The sequence below is a fragment of the Lonchura striata genome, chromosome 10, assembly GCF_046129695.1.
Source record: "Lonchura striata isolate bLonStr1 chromosome 10, bLonStr1.mat, whole genome shotgun sequence".
NCBI lineage: Eukaryota > Metazoa > Chordata > Aves > Passeriformes > Estrildidae > Lonchura > Lonchura striata.
This window is the reverse complement of record NC_134612.1, coordinates 330552-350637: the sequence shown is the minus strand read 5'-3', so window position 1 is coordinate 350637 and position 20086 is coordinate 330552.

Genomic DNA, 20086 nt, shown 5'->3' with positions numbered 1-20086 from the left:
TCTCGACAACTCAACGGAGTGCTTCATTTCTGCAGTTGCCATCGAGGTCTCTGCACTCGGAGACTCAGACGACGAGCAGTTGTTTCCCAGGAGGGGCTGCATCAGGACGAATTCAAAACTCAGGAAAATTGTCCTGGATCACCTTCCCTAAGGATGCTAGAATGGAATTGAAGGGGCAGGCGAGCGGCCACCACGGTCCTCTCGCAGTCCTTAGGGTGCGCGCAGAAGGCCGGTGCTCTGCGGCTTCGTTCTTCGCCCTCGTACAAGCTACCGCTCAGTCCGGCTCCCGGAGCAGCAGAAGCGGCTGCTTCGCGCACACAACAGCCGTACGCTCCGAAGCGCTGCTTCAGCCGAAAGACGCCGGCGACCGGCGCTTCGCTTCGGAAAGCTCCGGAGAGCCGTAGTGTGCGTCTGCACTAGACTGCATCATAGCGAAAAGCTTTGGCTCTGTGTCTCGCAGGGAGATAGCTTAGGAGCGCAGCGCACTTATGCCTCCCTTGTCCAGAAACACGATTTTACTGCACACTCCAAAAACACTGCTCTTTCCAGGGCAATATATAAGCTGCTTTCTGACGGCCGTGATCTTTCGATTACTCTTGCCCAGCTCGTTGTTTTAACGTGCACATGCCGTCCTGGCATTCAGTGCACAGTGAAAGCAATCGCAAAAGTCCAGCAGCTGCTGACTCCCAAACACAAGGCGCTGGCTATGTTCTTGCTTCTCGACAACTCAACGGAGTGCTTCATTTCTGCAGTTGCCATCGAGGTCTCTGCACTCGGAGACTCAGAGGACGAGCACGAGTTTCCCAGGAGGGGCTGCATCAGGACGAATTCAAAACTCAGGAAAATTGTCCTGGAACACCTTCCATAAGGATGCTAGAATGGAATTGAAGGGGCAGGCGAGCGGCCACCACGGTCCTCTCGCAGTCCTTAGGGTGCGCGTAGAAGGCCGGTGCTCTGCGGCTTCGTTCTTCGCCCTCGTACAATCTACCGCTCTGTCCGGCTCGCGGAGCAGGAGAAGCGGCTGCTTCGCGCACACAACAGCCGTACGCTCCGAAGCGCTGCTTCAGCCGAAAGACGCCGGCGACCGGCGCTTGGCTTCGGACAGCTCCGGAGAGCCGTAGTGTGCGTCTGCACTGGACTACATCATAGCGAAAAGCTTTGGCAGTGTGTCTTAGCAGGGTGATAGCTTAGGAGCGCAGCGCACTTATGCCTCCCTTGCCCAGAAACACGGATTTGCTGCACTCTCCAAAAACACTGCTCTTTCCAGGGCAAGATGCCAGATGCTCTCTGATGCCCGTGCTCTCTTCCTCCTCTTGCCCAACTTGGTTTTTTAGCGTGCACATATCTCGACATTCAGTGCACAGTGAAGGCAATCGCAAAAGTCCAGGTGCTGCTGACTCCCAAACACAAGGCGCTGGCTATGTTCTTGCTTCTCGACAACTCAACGCAGCCCTTCTTTTCTGCAGTTGCCATCGAGGTCTCTGCACTCGGAGACGCAGAGGACGAGTAGGAGTTTCCCAGGAGGGGCTGCATCAGGAGGAATTCAAAACTCAGGAAAATTGTCCTGGAACACCTTCCCTAAGGATGCTAGAATGGAATTGAAGGGGCAGGCGAGCGGCCACCACGGTCCTCTCGCAGTCCTTAGGGTGCGCGCAGAAGGCCGGTGCTCTGCGGCTTCGTTCTTCGCCCTCGTACAAGCTACCGCTCAGTCCGGCTCCCGGAGCAGCAGAAGCGGCTGCTTCGCGCACACAACAGCCGTACGCTCCGAAGCGCTGCTTCAGCCGAAAGACGCCGGCGACCGGCGCTTCGCTTCGGAAAGCTCCGGAGAGCCGCAGTGTGCGTCTGCACTAGACTGCATCATAGCGAAAAGCTTTGGCTCTGTGTCTCGCAGGGAGATAGCTTAGGAGCGCAGCGCACTTATGCCTCCCTTGTCCAGAAACACGATTTTACTGCACACTCCAAAAACACTGCCCTTTCAAGGGCAAGATGCCAGATGCTCTCTGATGCCCGTGCTCCCTTCCTGCTCTTGCCCAGCTCGTTGTTTTAACGTGCACATGCCGTCCTGGCATTCAGTGCACAGTGAAAGCAATCGCAAAAGTCCAGCAGCTGCTGACTCCCAAACACAAGGCGCTGGCTATGTTCTTGCTTCTCGACAACTCAACGGAGTGCTTCATTTCTGCAGTTGCCATCGAGGTCTCTGCACTCGGAGACTCAGACGACGAGCAGTTGTTTCCCAGGAGGGGCTGCATCAGGACGAATTCAAAACTCAGGAAAATTGTCCTGGAACACCTTCCATAAGGATGCTAGAATGGAATTGAAGGGGCAGGCGAGCGGCCACCACGGTCCTCTCGCAGTCCTTAGGGTGCGCGGAGAAGCCCGGTGCTCTGCGGCTTCGTTCTTCGCCCTCGTACAAGCTACCTCTCTGTCCGGCTCGCGGAGCAGGAGAAGCGGCTGCTTCGCGCACACAACAGCCGTACGCTCCGAAGCGCTGCTTCAGCCGAAAGACGCCGGCGACCGGCGCTTGGCTTCGGACAGCTCCGGAGAGCCGTAGTGTGCGTCTGCACTGGACTACATCATAGCGAAAAGCTTTGGCAGTGTGTCTTAGCAGGGTGATAGCTTAGGAGCGCAGCGCACTTATGCCTCCCTTGCCCAGAAACACGGATTTGCTGCACTCTCCAAAAACACTGCCCTTTCCAGGGCAAGATGCCAGATGCTCTCTGATGCCCGTGCTCTCTTCCTCCTCTTGCCCAACTTGGTTTTTTAGCGTGCACATATCTCGACATTCAGTGCACAGCGAAGGCAATCGCAAAAGTCCAGCAGCTGCTGACTCCCAAACACAAGGCGCTGGCTATGTTCTTGCTTCTCGACAACTCAACGCAGCCCTTCTTTTCTGCAGTTGCCATCGAGGTCTCTGCACTCGGAGACGCAGAGGACGAGTAGGAGTTTCCCAGGAGGGGCTGCATCAGGACGAATTCAAAACTCAGGAAAATTGTCCTGGAACACCTTCCCTAAGGATGCTAGAATGGAATTGAAGGGGCAGGCGAGCGGCCACCACGGTCCTCTCGCAGTCCTTAGGGTGCGCGCAGAAGGCCGGTGCTCTGCGGCTTCGTTCTTCGCCCTCGTACAAGCTACCGCTCAGTCCGGCTCCCGGAGCAGCAGAAGCGGCTGCTTCGCGCACACAACAGCCGTACGCTCCGAAGCGCTGCTTCAGCCGAAAGACGCCGGCCACCGGCGCTTCGCTTCGGAAAGCTCCGGAGAGCCGCAGTGTGCGTCTGCACTAGACTGCATCATAGCGAAAAGCTTTGGCTCTGTGTCTCGCAGGGAGATAGCTTAGGAGCGCAGCGCACTTATGCCTCCCTTGTCCAGAAACACGATTTTACTGCACACTCCAAAAACACTGCTCTTTCCAGGGCAATATATAAGCTGCTTTCTGACGGCCGTGATCTTTCGATTACTCTTGCCCAGCTCGTTGTTTTAACGTGCACATGCCGTCCTGGCATTCAGTGCACAGTGAAAGCAATCGCAAAAGTCCAGCAGCTGCTGACTCCCAAACACAAGGCGCTGGCTATGTTCTTGCTTCTCGACAACTCAACGCAGCCCTTCTTTTCTGCAGTTGCCATCGAGGTCTCTGCACTCGGAGACTCAGAGGACGAGCACGAGTTTCCCAGGAGGGGCTGCATCAGGACGAATTCAAAACTCAGGAAAATTGTCCTGGAACACCTTCCCTAAGGATGCTAGAATGGAATTGAAGGGGCAGGCGAGCGGCCACCACGGTCCTCTCGCAGTCCTTAGGGTGCGCGTAGAAGGCCGGTGCTCTGCGGCTTCGTTCTTCGCCGTCGTACAATCTACCGCTCTGTCCGGCTCCCGGAGCAGGAGAAGCGGCTGCTTCGCGCACACAACAGCCGTACGCTCCGAAGCGCTGCTTCAGCCGAAAGACGCCGGCGACCGGCGCTTGGCTTCGGACAGCTCCGGAGAGCCGTAGTGTGCGTCTGCACTGGACTACATCATAGCGAAAAGCTTTGGCAGTGTGTCTTAGCAGGGTGATAGCTTAGGAGCGCAGCGCACTTATGCCTCCCTTGCCCAGAAACACGGATTTGCTGCACTCTCCAAAAACACTGCTCTTTCCAGGGCAAGATGCCAGATGCTCTCTGATGCCCGTGCTCTCTTCCTCCTCTTGCCCAACTTGGTTTTTTAGCGTGCACATATCTCGACATTCAGTGCACAGTGAAGGCAATCGCAAAAGTCCAGGTGCTGCTGACTCCCAAACACAAGGCGCTGGCTATGTTCTTGCTTCTCGACAACTCAACGCAGCCCTTCTTTTCTGCAGTTGCCATCGAGGTCTCTGCACTCGGAGACGCAGAGGACGAGTAGGAGTTTCCCAGGAGGGGCTGCATCAGGAGGAATTCAAAACTCAGGAAAATTGTCCTGGAACACCTTCCCTAAGGATGCTAGAATGGAATTGAAGGGGCAGGCGAGCGGCCACCACGGTCCTCTCGCAGTCCTTAGGGTGCGCGCAGAAGGCCGGTGCTCTGCGGCTTCGTTCTTCGCCCTCGTACAAGCTACCGCTCTGTCCGGCTCCCGGAGCAGCAGAAGCGGCTGCTTCGCGCACACAACAGCCGTACGCTCCGAAGCGCTGCTTCAGCCGAAAGACGCCGGCGACCGGCGCTTCGCTTCGGAAAGCTCCGGAGAGCCGCAGTGTGCGTCTGCACTAGACTGCATCATAGCGAAAAGCTTTGGCTCTGTGTCTCGCAGGGAGATAGCTTAGGAGCGCAGCGCACTTATGCCTCCCTTGTCCAGAAACACGATTTTACTGCACACTCCAAAAACACTGCTCTTTCCAGGGCAATATATAAGCTGCTTTCTGACGGCCGTGATCTTTCGATTACTCTTGCCCAGCTCGTTGTTTTAACGTGCACATGCCGTCCTGGCATTCAGTGCACAGTGAAAGCAATCGCAAAAGTCCAGCAGCTGCTGACTCCCAAACACAAGGCGCTGGCTATGTTCTTGCTTCTCGACAACTCAACGCAGCCCTTCTTTTCTGCAGTTGCCATCGAGGTCTCTGCACTCGGAGACTCAGAGGACGAGCACGAGTTTCCCAGGAGGGGCTGCATCAGGACGAATTCAAAACTCAGGAAAATTGTCCTGGAACACCTTCCATAAGGATGCTAGAATGGAATTGAAGGGGCAGGCGAGCGGCCACCACGGTCCTCTCGCAGTCCTTAGGGTGCGCGTAGAAGGCCGGTGCTCTGCGGCTTCGTTCTTCGCCGTCGTACAATCTACCGCTCTGTCCGGCTCCCGGAGCAGGAGAAGCGGCTGCTTCGCGCACACAACAGCCGTACGCTCCGAAGCGCTGCTTCAGCCGAAAGACGCCGGCGACCGGCGCTTGGCTTCGGACAGCTCCGGAGAGCCGTAGTGTGCGTCTGCACTGGACTACATCATAGCGAAAAGCTTTGGCAGTGTGTCTTAGCAGGGTGATAGCTTAGGAGCGCAGCGCACTTATGCCTCCCTTGCCCAGAAACACGGATTTGCTGCACTCTCCAAAAACACTGCTCTTTCCAGGGCAAGATGCCAGATGCTCTCTGATGCCCGTGCTCCCTTCCTGCTCTTGCCCAGCTCGTTGTTTTAACGTGCACATGCCGTCCTGGCATTCCGTGCACAGTGAAAGCAATCGCAAAAGTCCAGCAGCTGCTGACTCCCAAACACAAGGCGCTGGCTATGTTCTTGCTTCTCGACAACTCAACGCAGCCCTTCTTTTCTGCAGTTGCCATCGAGGTCTCTGCACTCGGAGACGCAGAGGACGAGCACGAGTTTCCCAGGAGGGGCTGCATCAGGACGAATTCAAAACTCAGGAAAATTGTCCTGGAACACCTTCCCTAAGGATGCTAGAATGGAATTGAAGGGGCAGGCGAGCGGCCACCACGGTCCTCTCGCAGTCCTTAGGGTGCGCGCAGAAGCCCGGTGCTCTGCGGCTTCGTTCTTCGCCGTCGTACAAGCTACCGCTCTGTCCGGCTCGCGGAGCAGGAGAAGCGGCTGCTTCGCGCACACAACAGCCGTACGCTCCGAAGCGCTGCTTCAGCCGAAAGACGCCGGCGACCGGCGCTTGGCTTCGGACAGCTCCGGAGAGCCGCAGTGTGCGTCTGCACTGGACTACATCATAGCGAAAAGCTTTGGCAGTGTGTCTTAGCAGGGTGATAGCTTAGGAGCGCAGCGCACTTATGCCTCCCTTGCCCAGAAACACGGATTTGCTGCACTCTCCAAAAACACTGCCCTTTCCAGGGCAAGATGCCAGATGCTCTCTGATGCCCGTGCTCTCTTCCTCCTCTTGCCCAACTTGGTTTTTTAGCGTGCACATATCTCGACATTCAGAGCACAGTGAAGGCAATCGCAAAAGTCCAGGTGCTGCTGACTCCCAAACACAAGGCGCTGGCTATGTTCTTGCTTCTCGACAACTCAACGGAGTGCTTCATTTCTGCAGTTGCCATCGAGGTCTCTGCACTCGGAGACTCAGACGACGAGCAGTTGTTTCCCAGGAGGGGCTGCATCAGGACGAATTCAAAACTCAGGAAAATTGTCCTGGAACACCTTCCCTAAGGATGCTAGAATGGAATTGAAGGGGCAGGCGAGCGGCCACCACGGTCCTCTCGCAGTCCTTAGGGTGCGCGCAGAAGGCCGGTGCTCTGCGGCTTCGTTCTTCGCCCTCGTACAAGCTACCGCTCAGTCCGGCTCCCGGAGCAGCAGAAGCGGCTGCTTCGCGCACACAACAGCCGTACGCTCCGAAGCGCTGCTTCAGCCGAAAGACGCCGGCGACCGGCGCTTCGCTTCGGAAAGCTCCGGAGAGCCGTAGTGTGCGTCTGCACTAGACTGCATCATAGCGAAAAGCTTTGGCTCTGTGTCTCGCAGGGAGATAGCTTAGGAGCGCAGCGCACTTATGCCTCCCTTGTCCAGAAACACGATTTTACTGCACACTCCAAAAACACTGCTCTTTCCAGGGCAATATATAAGCTGCTTTCTGACGGCCGTGATCTTTCGATTACTCTTGCCCAGCTCGTTGTTTTAACGTGCACATGCCGTCCTGGCATTCAGTGCACAGTGAAAGCAATCGCAAAAGTCCAGCAGCTGCTGACTCCCAAACACAAGGCGCTGGCTATGTTCTTGCTTCTCGACAACTCAACGGAGTGCTTCATTTCTGCAGTTGCCATCGAGGTCTCTGCACTCGGAGACTCAGAGGACGAGCACGAGTTTCCCAGGAGGGGCTGCATCAGGACGAATTCAAAACTCAGGAAAATTGTCCTGGAACACCTTCCATAAGGATGCTAGAATGGAATTGAAGGGGCAGGCGAGCGGCCACCACGGTCCTCTCGCAGTCCTTAGGGTGCGCGTAGAAGGCCGGTGCTCTGCGGCTTCGTTCTTCGCCGTCGTACAATCTACCGCTCTGTCCGGCTCGCGGAGCAGGAGAAGCGGCTGCTTCGCGCACACAACAGCCGTACGCTCCGAAGCGCTGCTTCAGCCGAAAGACGCCGGCGACCGGCGCTTGGCTTCGGACAGCTCCGGAGAGCCGTAGTGTGCGTCTGCACTGGACTACATCATAGCGAAAAGCTTTGGCAGTGTGTCTTAGCAGGGTGATAGCTTAGGAGCGCAGCGCACTTATGCCTCCCTTGCCCAGAAACACGGATTTGCTGCACTCTCCAAAAACACTGCTCTTTCCAGGGCAAGATGCCAGATGCTCTCTGATGCCCGTGCTCTCTTCCTCCTCTTGCCCAACTTGGTTTTTTAGCGTGCACATATCTCGACATTCAGTGCACAGTGAAGGCAATCGCAAAAGTCCAGGTGCTGCTGACTCCCAAACACAAGGCGCTGGCTATGTTCTTGCTTCTCGACAACTCAACGCAGCCCTTCTTTTCTGCAGTTGCCATCGAGGTCTCTGCACTCGGAGACGCAGAGGACGAGTAGGAGTTTCCCAGGAGGGGCTGCATCAGGAGGAATTCAAAACTCAGGAAAATTGTCCTGGAACACCTTCCCTAAGGATGCTAGAATGGAATTGAAGGGGCAGGCGAGCGGCCACCACGGTCCTCTCGCAGTCCTTAGGGTGCGCGCAGAAGGCCGGTGCTCTGCGGCTTCGTTCTTCGCCCTCGTACAAGCTACCGCTCAGTCCGGCTCCCGGAGCAGCAGAAGCGGCTGCTTCGCGCACACAACAGCCGTACGCTCCGAAGCGCTGCTTCAGCCGAAAGACGCCGGCGACCGGCGCTTCGCTTCGGAAAGCTCCGGAGAGCCGCAGTGTGCGTCTGCACTAGACTGCATCATAGCGAAAAGCTTTGGCTCTGTGTCTCGCAGGGAGATAGCTTAGGAGCGCAGCGCACTTATGCCTCCCTTGTCCAGAAACACGATTTTACTGCACACTCCAAAAACACTGCCCTTTCAAGGGCAAGATGCCAGATGCTCTCTGATGCCCGTGCTCCCTTCCTGCTCTTGCCCAGCTCGTTGTTTTAACGTGCACATGCCGTCCTGGCATTCAGTGCACAGTGAAAGCAATCGCAAAAGTCCAGCAGCTGCTGACTCCCAAACACAAGGCGCTGGCTATGTTCTTGCTTCTCGACAACTCAACGGAGTGCTTCATTTCTGCAGTTGCCATCGAGGTCTCTGCACTCGGAGACTCAGACGACGAGCAGTTGTTTCCCAGGAGGGGCTGCATCAGGACGAATTCAAAACTCAGGAAAATTGTCCTGGAACACCTTCCATAAGGATGCTAGAATGGAATTGAAGGGGCAGGCGAGCGGCCACCACGGTCCTCTCGCAGTCCTTAGGGTGCGCGGAGAAGCCCGGTGCTCTGCGGCTTCGTTCTTCGCCCTCGTACAAGCTACCTCTCTGTCCGGCTCGCGGAGCAGGAGAAGCGGCTGCTTCGCGCACACAACAGCCGTACGCTCCGAAGCGCTGCTTCAGCCGAAAGACGCCGGCGACCGGCGCTTGGCTTCGGACAGCTCCGGAGAGCCGTAGTGTGCGTCTGCACTGGACTACATCATAGCGAAAAGCTTTGGCAGTGTGTCTTAGCAGGGTGATAGCTTAGGAGCGCAGCGCACTTATGCCTCCCTTGCCCAGAAACACGGATTTGCTGCACTCTCCAAAAACACTGCCCTTTCCAGGGCAAGATGCCAGATGCTCTCTGATGCCCGTGCTCTCTTCCTCCTCTTGCCCAACTTGGTTTTTTAGCGTGCACATATCTCGACATTCAGTGCACAGCGAAGGCAATCGCAAAAGTCCAGCAGCTGCTGACTCCCAAACACAAGGCGCTGGCTATGTTCTTGCTTCTCGACAACTCAACGCAGCCCTTCTTTTCTGCAGTTGCCATCGAGGTCTCTGCACTCGGAGACGCAGAGGACGAGTAGGAGTTTCCCAGGAGGGGCTGCATCAGGACGAATTCAAAACTCAGGAAAATTGTCCTGGAACACCTTCCCTAAGGATGCTAGAATGGAATTGAAGGGGCAGGCGAGCGGCCACCACGGTCCTCTCGCAGTCCTTAGGGTGCGCGCAGAAGGCCGGTGCTCTGCGGCTTCGTTCTTCGCCCTCGTACAAGCTACCGCTCAGTCCGGCTCCCGGAGCAGCAGAAGCGGCTGCTTCGCGCACACAACAGCCGTACGCTCCGAAGCGCTGCTTCAGCCGAAAGACGCCGGCGACCGGCGCTTCGCTTCGGAAAGCTCCGGAGAGCCGCAGTGTGCGTCTGCACTAGACTGCATCATAGCGAAAAGCTTTGGCTCTGTGTCTCGCAGGGAGATAGCTTAGGAGCGCAGCGCACTTATGCCTCCCTAGTCCAGAAACACGATTTTACTGCACACTCCAAAAACACTGCCCTTTCAAGGGCAAGATGCCAGATGCTCTCTGATGCCCGTGCTCCCTTCCTGCTCTTGCCCAGCTCGTTGTTTTAACGTGCACATGCCGTCCTGGCATTCAGTGCACAGTGAAAGCAATCGCAAAAGTCCAGCAGCTGCTGACTCCCAAACACAAGGCGCTGGCTATGTTCTTGCTTCTCGACAACTCAACGGAGTGCTTCATTTCTGCAGTTGCCATCGAGGTCTCTGCACTCGGAGACTCAGACGAGGAGCAGTTGTTTCCCAGGAGGGGCTGCATCAGGACGAATTCAAAACTCAGGAAAATTGTCCTGGAACACCTTCCATAAGGATGCTAGAATGGAATTGAAGGGGCAGGCGAGCGGCCACCACGGTCCTCTCGCAGTCCTTAGGGTGCGCGGAGAAGCCCGGTGCTCTGCGGCTTCGTTCTTCGCCCTCGTACAAGCTACCTCTCTGTCCGGCTCGCGGAGCAGGAGAAGCGGCTGCTTCGCGCACACAACAGCCGTACGCTCCGAAGCGCTGCTTCAGCCGAAAGACGCCGGCGACCGGCGCTTGGCTTCGGACAGCTCCGGAGAGCCGTAGTGTGCGTCTGCACTGGACTACATCATAGCGAAAAGCTTTGGCAGTGTGTCTTAGCAGGGTGATAGCTTAGGAGCGCAGCGCACTTATGCCTCCCTTGCCCAGAAACACGGATTTGCTGCACTCTCCAAAAACACTGCTCTTTCCAGGGCAAGATGCCAGATGCTCTCTGATGCCCGTGCTCTCTTCCTCCTCTTGCCCAACTTGGTTTTTTAGCGTGCACATATCTCGACATTCAGTGCACAGCGAAGGCAATCGCAAAAGTCCAGCAGCTGCTGACTCCCAAACACAAGGCGCTGGCTATGTTCTTGCTTCTCGACAACTCAACGCAGCCCTTCTTTTCTGCAGTTGCCATCGAGGTCTCTGCACTCGGAGACGCAGAGGACGAGTAGGAGTTTCCCAGGAGGGGCTGCATCAGGACGAATTCAAAACTCAGGAAAATTGTCCTGGAACACCTTCCCTAAGGATGCTAGAATGGAATTGAAGGGGCAGGCGAGCGGCCACCACGGTCCTCTCGCAGTCCTTAGGGTGCGCGCAGAAGGCCGGTGCTCTGCGGCTTCGTTCTTCGCCCTCGTACAAGCTACCGCTCAGTCCGGCTCCCGGAGCAGCAGAAGCGGCTGCTTCGCGCACACAACAGCCGTACGCTCCGAAGCGCTGCTTCAGCCGAAAGACGCCGGCGACCGGCGCTTCGCTTCGGAAAGCTCCGGAGAGCCGCAGTGTGCGTCTGCACTAGACTGCATCATAGCGAAAAGCTTTGGCTCTGTGTCTCGCAGGGAGATAGCTTAGGAGCGCAGCGCACTTATGCCTTCCTTGTCCAGAAACACGATTTTACTGCACACTCCAAAAACACTGCTCTTTCCAGGGCAATATATAAGCTGCTTTCTGACGGCCGTGATCTTTCGATAACTGCTCTTGCCCAGCTCGTTGTTTTAACGTGCACATGCCGTCCTGGCATTCAGTGCACAGTGAAAGCAATCGCAAAAGTCCAGCAGCTGCTGACTCCCAAACACAAGGCGCTGGCTATGTTCTTGCTTCTCGACAACTCAACGCAGCCCTTCTTTTCTGCAGTTGCCATCGAGGTCTCTGCACTCGGAGACTCAGACGACGAGCAGTTGTTTCCCAGGAGGGGCTGCATCAGGACGAATTCAAAACTCAGGAAAATTGTCCTGGAACACCTTCCCTAAGGATGCTAGAATGGAATTGAAGGGGCAGGCGAGCGGCCACCACGGTCCTCTCGCAGTCCTTAGGGTGCGCGTAGAAGCCGGATGCTCTGCGGCTTCGTTCTTCGCCCTCGTACAAGCTACCGCTCTGTCCGGCTCGCGGAGCAGGAGAAGCGGCTGCTTCGCGCACACAACAGCCGTACGCTCCGAAGCGCTGCTTCAGCCGAAAGACGCCGGCCACCGGCGCTTGGCTTCGGAAAGCTCCGGAGAGCCGTAGTGTGCGTCTGCACTAGACTGCATGATAATGAAAAGCTTTGGCAGTGTGTCTCGCAGGGAGATAGCTTAGGAGCGCAGCGCACTTATGCCTCCCTAGTCCAGAAACACGATTTTACTGCACACTCCAAAAACACTGCCCTTTCAAGGGCAAGATGCCAGATGCTCTCTGATGCCCGTGCTCCCTTCCTGCTCTTGCCCAGCTCGTTGTTTTAACGTGCACATGCCGTCCTGGCATTCCGTGCACAGTGAAAGCAATCGCAAAAGTCCAGCAGCTGCTGACTCCCAAACACAAGGCGCTGGCTATGTTCTTGCTTCTCGACAACTCAACGCAGCCCTTCTTTTCTGCAGTTGCCATCGAGGTCTCTGCACTCGGAGACTCAGAGGACGAGCACGAGTTTCCCAGGAGGGGCTGCATCAGGACGAATTCAAAACTCAGGAAAATTGTCCTGGAACACCTTCCCTAAGGATGCTAGAATGGAATTGAAGGGGCAGGCGAGCGGCCACCACGGTCCTCTCGCAGTCCTTAGGGTGCGCGCAGAAGGCCGGTGCTCTGCGGCTTCGTTCTTCGCCCTCGTACAAGCTACCGCTCTGTCCGGCTCCCGGAGCAGGAGAAGCGGCTGCTTCGCGCACACAACAGCCGTACGCCCTGAAGCGCTGCTTCAGCCGAAAGTCGCCGGCGACCGGCGCTTGGCTTCGGACAGCTCCGGAGAGCCGTAGTGTGCGTCTGCACTGGACTACATCATAGCGAAAAGCTTTGGCAGTGTGTCTTAGCAGGGTGATAGCTTAGGAGCGCAGCGCACTTATGCCTCCCTTGCCCAGAAACACGGATTTGCTGCACTCTCCAAAAACACTGCCCTTTCCAGGGCAAGATGCCAGATGCTCTCTGATGCCCGTGCTCTCTTCCTCCTCTTGCCCAACTTGGTTTTTTAGCGTGCACATATCTCGACATTCAGAGCACAGTGAAGGCAATCGCAAAAGTCCAGGTGCTGCTGACTCCCAAACACAAGGCGCTGGCTATGTTCTTGCTTCTCGACAACTCAACGGAGTGCTTCATTTCTGCAGTTGCCATCGAGGTCTCTGCACTCGGAGACTCAGACGACGAGCAGTTGTTTCCCAGGAGGGGCTGCATCAGGACGAATTCAAAACTCAGGAAAATTGTCCTGGAACACCTTCCCTAAGGATGCTAGAATGGAATTGAAGGGGCAGGCGAGCGGCCACCACGGTCCTCTCGCAGTCCTTAGGGTGCGCGCAGAAGGCCGGTGCTCTGCGGCTTCGTTCTTCGCCCTCGTACAAGCTACCGCTCAGTCCGGCTCCCGGAGCAGCAGAAGCGGCTGCTTCGCGCACACAACAGCCGTACGCTCCGAAGCGCTGCTTCAGCCGAAAGACGCCGGCGACCGGCGCTTCGCTTCGGAAAGCTCCGGAGAGCCGTAGTGTGCGTCTGCACTAGACTGCATCATAGCGAAAAGCTTTGGCTCTGTGTCTCGCAGGGAGATAGCTTAGGAGCGCAGCGCACTTATGCCTCCCTTGTCCAGAAACACGATTTTACTGCACACTCCAAAAACACTGCTCTTTCCAGGGCAATATATAAGCTGCTTTCTGACGGCCGTGATCTTTCGATTACTCTTGCCCAGCTCGTTGTTTTAACGTGCACATGCCGTCCTGGCATTCAGTGCACAGTGAAAGCAATCGCAAAAGTCCAGCAGCTGCTGACTCCCAAACACAAGGCGCTGGCTATGTTCTTGCTTCTCGACAACTCAACGCAGCCCTTCATTTCTGCAGTTGCCATCGAGGTCTCTGCACTCGGAGACTCAGAGGACGAGCACGAGTTTCCCAGGAGGGGCTGCATCAGGACGAATTCAAAACTCAGGAAAATTGTCCTGGAACACCTTCCATAAGGATGCTAGAATGGAATTGAAGGGGCAGGCGAGCGGCCACCACGGTCCTCTCGCAGTCCTTAGGGTGCGCGGAGAAGCCCGGTGCTCTGCGGCTTCGTTCTTCGCCGTCGTACAATCTACCGCTCTGTCCGGCTCGCGGAGCAGGAGAAGCGGCTGCTTCGCGCACACAACAGCCGTACGCTCCGAAGCGCTGCTTCAGCCGAAAGACGCCGGCGACCGGCGCTTGGCTTCGGACAGCTCCGGAGAGCCGTAGTGTGCGTCTGCACTGGACTACATCATAGCGAAAAGCTTTGGCAGTGTGTCTTAGCAGGGTGATAGCTTAGGAGCGCAGCGCACTTATGCCTCCCTTGCCCAGAAACACGGATTTGCTGCACTCTCCAAAAACACTGCTCTTTCCAGGGCAAGATGCCAGATGCTCTCTGATGCCCGTGCTCTCTTCCTCCTCTTGCCCAACTTGGTTTTTTAGCGTGCACATATCTCGACATTCAGTGCACAGTGAAGGCAATCGCAAAAGTCCAGGTGCTGCTGACTCCCAAACACAAGGCGCTGGCTATGTTCTTGCTTCTCGACAACTCAACGCAGCCCTTCTTTTCTGCAGTTGCCATCGAGGTCTCTGCACTCGGAGACGCAGAGGACGAGTAGGAGTTTCCCAGGAGGGGCTGCATCAGGACGAATTCAAAACTCAGGAAAATTGTCCTGGAACACCTTCCCTAAGGATGCTAGAATGGAATTGAAGGGGCAGGCGAGCGGCCACCACGGTCCTCTCGCAGTCCTTAGGGTGCGCGCAGAAGGCCGGTGCTCTGCGGCTTCGTTCTTCGCCCTCGTACAAGCTACCGCTCAGTCCGGCTCCCGGAGCAGCAGAAGCGGCTGCTTCGCGCACACAACAGCCGTACGCTCCGAAGCGCTGCTTCAGCCGAAAGACGCCGGCGACCGGCGCTTCGCTTCGGAAAGCTCCGGAGAGCCGCAGTGTGCGTCTGCACTAGACTGCATCATAGCGAAAAGCTTTGGCTCTGTGTCTCGCAGGGAGATAGCTTAGGAGCGCAGCGCACTTATGCCTCCCTAGTCCAGAAACACGATTTTACTGCACACTCCAAAAACACTGCCCTTTCAAGGGCAAGATGCCAGATGCTCTCTGATGCCCGTGCTCCCTTCCTGCTCTTGCCCAGCTCGTTGTTTTAACGTGCACATGCCGTCCTGGCATTCCGTGCACAGTGAAAGCAATCGCAAAAGTCCAGCAGCTGCTGACTCCCAAACACAAGGCGCTGGCTATGTTCTTGCTTCTCGACAACTCAACGGAGTGCTTCATTTCTGCAGTTGCCATCGAGGTCTCTGCACTCGGAGACTCAGACGAGGAGCAGTTGTTTCCCAGGAGGGGCTGCATCAGGACGAATTCAAAACTCAGGAAAATTGTCCTGGAACACCTTCCATAAGGATGCTAGAATGGAATTGAAGGGGCAGGCGAGCGGCCACCACGGTCCTCTCGCAGTCCTTAGGGTGCGCGGAGAAGCCCGGTGCTCTGCGGCTTCGTTCTTCGCCCTCGTACAAGCTACCTCTCTGTCCGGCTCGCGGAGCAGGAGAAGCGGCTGCTTCGCGCACACAACAGCCGTACGCTCCGAAGCGCTGCTTCAGCCGAAAGACGCCGGCGACCGGCGCTTGGCTTCGGACAGCTCCGGAGAGCCGTAGTGTGCGTCTGCACTGGACTACATCATAGCGAAAAGCTTTGGCAGTGTGTCTTAGCAGGGTGATAGCTTAGGAGCGCAGCGCACTTATGCCTCCCTTGCCCAGAAACACGGATTTGCTGCACTCTCCAAAAACACTGCCCTTTCCAGGGCAAGATGCCAGATGCTCTCTGATGCCCGTGCTCTCTTCCTCCTCTTGCCCAACTTGGTTTTTTAGCGTGCACATATCTCGACATTCAGTGCACAGCGAAGGCAATCGCAAAAGTCCAGCAGCTGCTGACTCCCAAACACAAGGCGCTGGCTATGTTCTTGCTTCTCGACAACTCAACGCAGCCCTTCTTTTCTGCAGTTGCCATCGAGGTCTCTGCACTCGGAGACGCAGAGGACGAGTAGGAGTTTCCCAGGAGGGGCTGCATCAGGACGAATTCAAAACTCAGGAAAATTGTCCTGGAACACCTTCCCTAAGGATGCTAGAATGGAATTGAAGGGGCAGGCGAGCGGCCACCACGGTCCTCTCGCAGTCCTTAGGGTGCGCGCAGAAGGCCGGTGCTCTGCGGCTTCGTTCTTCGCCCTCGTACAAGCTACCGCTCAGTCCGGCTCCCGGAGCAGCAGAAGCGGCTGCTTCGCGCACACAACAGCCGTACGCTCCGAAGCGCTGCTTCAGCCGAAAGACGCCGGCGACCGGCGCTTCGCTTCGGAAAGCTCCGGAGAGCCGCAGTGTGCGTCTGCACTAGACTGCATCATAGCGAAAAGCTTTGGCTCTGTGTCTCGCAGGGAGATAGCTTAGGAGCGCAGCGCACTTATGCCTCCCTTGTCCAGAAACACGATTTTACTGCACACTCCAAAAACACTGCTCTTTCCAGGGCAATATATAAGCTGCTTTCTGACGGCCGTGATCTTTCGATTACTCTTGCCCAGCTCGTTGTTTTAACGTGCACATGCCGTCCTGGCATTCAGTGCACAGTGAAAGCAATCGCAAAAGTCCAGCAGCTGCTGACTCCCAAACACAAGGCGCTGGCTATGTTCTTGCTTCTCGACAACTCAACGCAGCCCTTCTTTTCTGCAGTTGCCATCGAGGTCTCTGCACTCGGAGACTCAGAGGACGAGCACGAGTTTCCCAGGAGGGGCTGCATCAGGACGAATTCAAAACTCAGGAAAATTGTCCTGGAACACCTTCCCTAAGGATGCTAGAATGGAATTGAAGGGGCAGGCGAGCGGCCACCACGGTCCTCTCGCAGTCCTTAGGGTGCGCGTAGAAGGCCGGTGCTCTGCGGCTTCGTTCTTCGCCGTCGTACAATCTACCGCTCTGTCCGGCTCCCGGAGCAGCAGAAGCGGCTGCTTCGCGCACACAACAGCCGTACGCTCCGAAGCGCTGCTTCAGCCGAAAGACGCCGGCGACCGGCGCTTGGCTTCGGACAGCTCCGGAGAGCCGTAGTGTGCGTCTGCACTGGACTACATCATAGCGAAAAGCTTTGGCAGTGTGTCTTAGCAGGGTGATAGCTTAGGAGCGCAGCGCACTTATGCCTCCCTTGCCCAGAAACACGGATTTGCTGCACTCTCCAAAAACACTGCTCTTTCCAGGGCAAGATGCCAGATGCTCTCTGATGCCCGTGCTCTCTTCCTCCTCTTGCCCAACTTGGTTTTTTAGCGTGCACATATCTCGACATTCAGTGCACAGTGAAGGCAATCGCAAAAGTCCAGGTGCTGCTGACTCCCAAACACAAGGCGCTGGCTATGTTCTTGCTTCTCGACAACTCAACGCAGCCCTTCTTTTCTGCAGTTGCCATCGAGGTCTCTGCACTCGGAGACGCAGAGGACGAGTAGGAGTTTCCCAGGAGGGGCTGCATCAGGAGGAATTCAAAACTCAGGAAAATTGTCCTGGAACACCTTCCCTAAGGATGCTAGAATGGAATTGAAGGGGCAGGCGAGCGGCCACCACGGTCCTCTCGCAGTCCTTAGGGTGCGCGCAGAAGGCCGGTGCTCTGCGGCTTCGTTCTTCGCCCTCGTACAAGCTACCGCTCAGTCCGGCTCCCGGAGCAGCAGAAGCGGCTGCTTCGCGCACACAACAGCCGTACGCTCCGAAGCGCTGCTTCAGCCGAAAGACGCCGGCGACCGGCGCTTCGCTTCGGACAGCTCCGGAGAGCCGCAGTGTGCGTCTGCACTAGACTGCATCATAGCGAAAAGCTTTGGCTCTGTGTCTCGCAGGGAGATAGCTTAGGAGCGCAGCGCACTTATGCCTCCCTTGTCCAGAAACACGATTTTACTGCACACTCCAAAAACACTGCTCTTTCCAGGGCAATATATAAGCTGCTTTCTGACGGCCGTGATCTTTCGATTACTCTTGCCCAGCTCGTTGTTTTAACGTGCACATGCCGTCCTGGCATTCAGTGCACAGTGAAAGCAATCGCAAAAGTCCAGCAGCTGCTGACTCCCAAACACAAGGCGCTGGCTATGTTCTTGCTTCTCGACAACTCAACGCAGCCCTTCTTTTCTGCAGTTGCCATCGAGGTCTCTGCACTCGGAGACTCAGAGGACGAGCACGAGTTTCCCAGGAGGGGCTGCATCAGGACGAATTCAAAACTCAGGAAAATTGTCCTGGAACACCTTCCCTAAGGATGCTAGAATGGAATTGAAGGGGCAGGCGAGCGGCCACCACGGTCCTCTCGCAGTCCTTAGGGTGCGCGTAGAAGGCCGGTGCTCTGCGGCTTCGTTCTTCGCCGTCGTACAATCTACCGCTCTGTCCGGCTCCCGGAGCAGGAGAAGCGGCTGCTTCGCGCACACAACAGCCGTACGCTCCGAAGCGCTGCTTCAGCCGAAAGACGCCGGCGACCGGCGCTTGGCTTCGGACAGCTCCGGAGAGCCGTAGTGTGCGTCTGCACTGGACTACATCATAGCGAAAAGCTTTGGCAGTGTGTCTTAGCAGGGTGATAGCTTAGGAGCGCAGCGCACTTATGCCTCCCTTGCCCAGAAACACGGATTTGCTGCACTCTCCAAAAACACTGCTCTTTCCAGGGCAAGATGCCAGATGCTCTCTGATGCCCGTGCTCTCTTCCTCCTCTTGCCCAACTTGGTTTTTTAGCGTGCACATATCTCGACATTCAGTGCACAGTGAAGGCAATCGCAAAAGTCCAGGTGCTGCTGACTCCCAAACACAAGGCGCTGGCTATGTTCTTGCTTCTCGACAACTCAACGCAGCCCTTCTTTTCTGCAGTTGCCATCGAGGTCTCTGCACTCGGAGACGCAGAGGACGAGTAGGAGTTTCCCAGGAGGGGCTGCATCAGGACGAATTCAAAACTCAGGAAAATTGTCCTGGAACACCTTCCCTAAGGATGCTAGAATGGAATTGAAGGGGCAGGCGAGCGGCCACCACGGTCCTCTCGCAGTCCTTAGGGTGCGCGCAGAAGGCCGGTGCTCTGCGGCTTCGTTCTTCGCCCTCGTACAAGCTACCGCTCAGTCCGGCTCCCGGAGCAGCAGAAGCGGCTGCTTCGCGCACACAACAGCCGTACGCTCCGAAGCGCTGCTTCAGCCGAAAGACGCCGGCGACCGGCGCTTGGCTTCGGACAGCTCCGGAGAGCCGTAGTGTGCGTCTGCACTGGACTACATCATAGCGAAAAGCTTTGGCAGTGTGTCTTAGCAGGGTGATAGCTTAGGAGCGCAGCGCACTTATGCCTCCCTTGCCCAGAAACACGGATTTGCTGCACTCTCCAAAAACACTGCTCTTTCCAGGGCAAGATGCCAGATGCTCTCTGATGCCCGTGCTCTCTTCCTCCTCTTGCCCAACTTGGTTTTTTAGCGTGCACATATCTCGACATTCAGTGCACAGCGAAGGCAATCGCAAAAGTCCAGCAGCTGCTGACTCCCAAACACAAGGCGCTGGCTATGTTCTTGCTTCTCGACAACTCAACGGAGTGCTTCATTTCTGCAGTTGCCATCGAGGTCTCTGCACTCGGAGACTCAGACGACGAGCAGTTGTTTCCCAGGAGGGGCTGCATCAGGAGGAATTCAAAACTCAGGAAAATTGTCCTGGATCACCTTCCCTAAGGATGCTAGAATGGAATTGAAGGGGCAGGCGAGCGGCCACCACGGTCCTCTCGCAGTCCTTAGGGTGCGCGCAGAAGGCCGGTGCTCTGCGGCTTCGTTCTTCGCCCTCGTACAAGCTACCGCTCAGTCCGGCTCCCGGAGCAGCAGAAGCGGCTGCTTCGCGCACACAACAGCCGTACGCTCCGAAGCGCTGCTTCAGCCGAAAGACGCCGGCGACCGGCGCTTCGCTTCGGAAAGCTCCGGAGAGCCGTAGTGTGCGTCTGCACTAGACTGCATCATAGCGAAAAGCTTTGGCTCTGTGTCTCGCAGGGAGATAGCTTAGGAGCGCAGCGCACTTATGCCTCCCTTGTCCAGAAACACGATTTTACTGCACACTCCAAAAACACTGCTCTTTCCAGGGCAATATATAAGCTGCTTTCTGACGGCCGTGATCTTTCGATTACTCTTGCCCAGCTCGTTGTTTTAACGTGCACATGCCGTCCTGGCATTCAGTGCACAGTGAAAGCAATCGCAAAAGTCCAGCAGCTGCTGACTCCCAAACACAAGGCGCTGGCTATGTTCTTGCTTCTCGACAACTCAACGCAGCCCTTCATTTCTGCAGTTGCCATCGAGGTCTC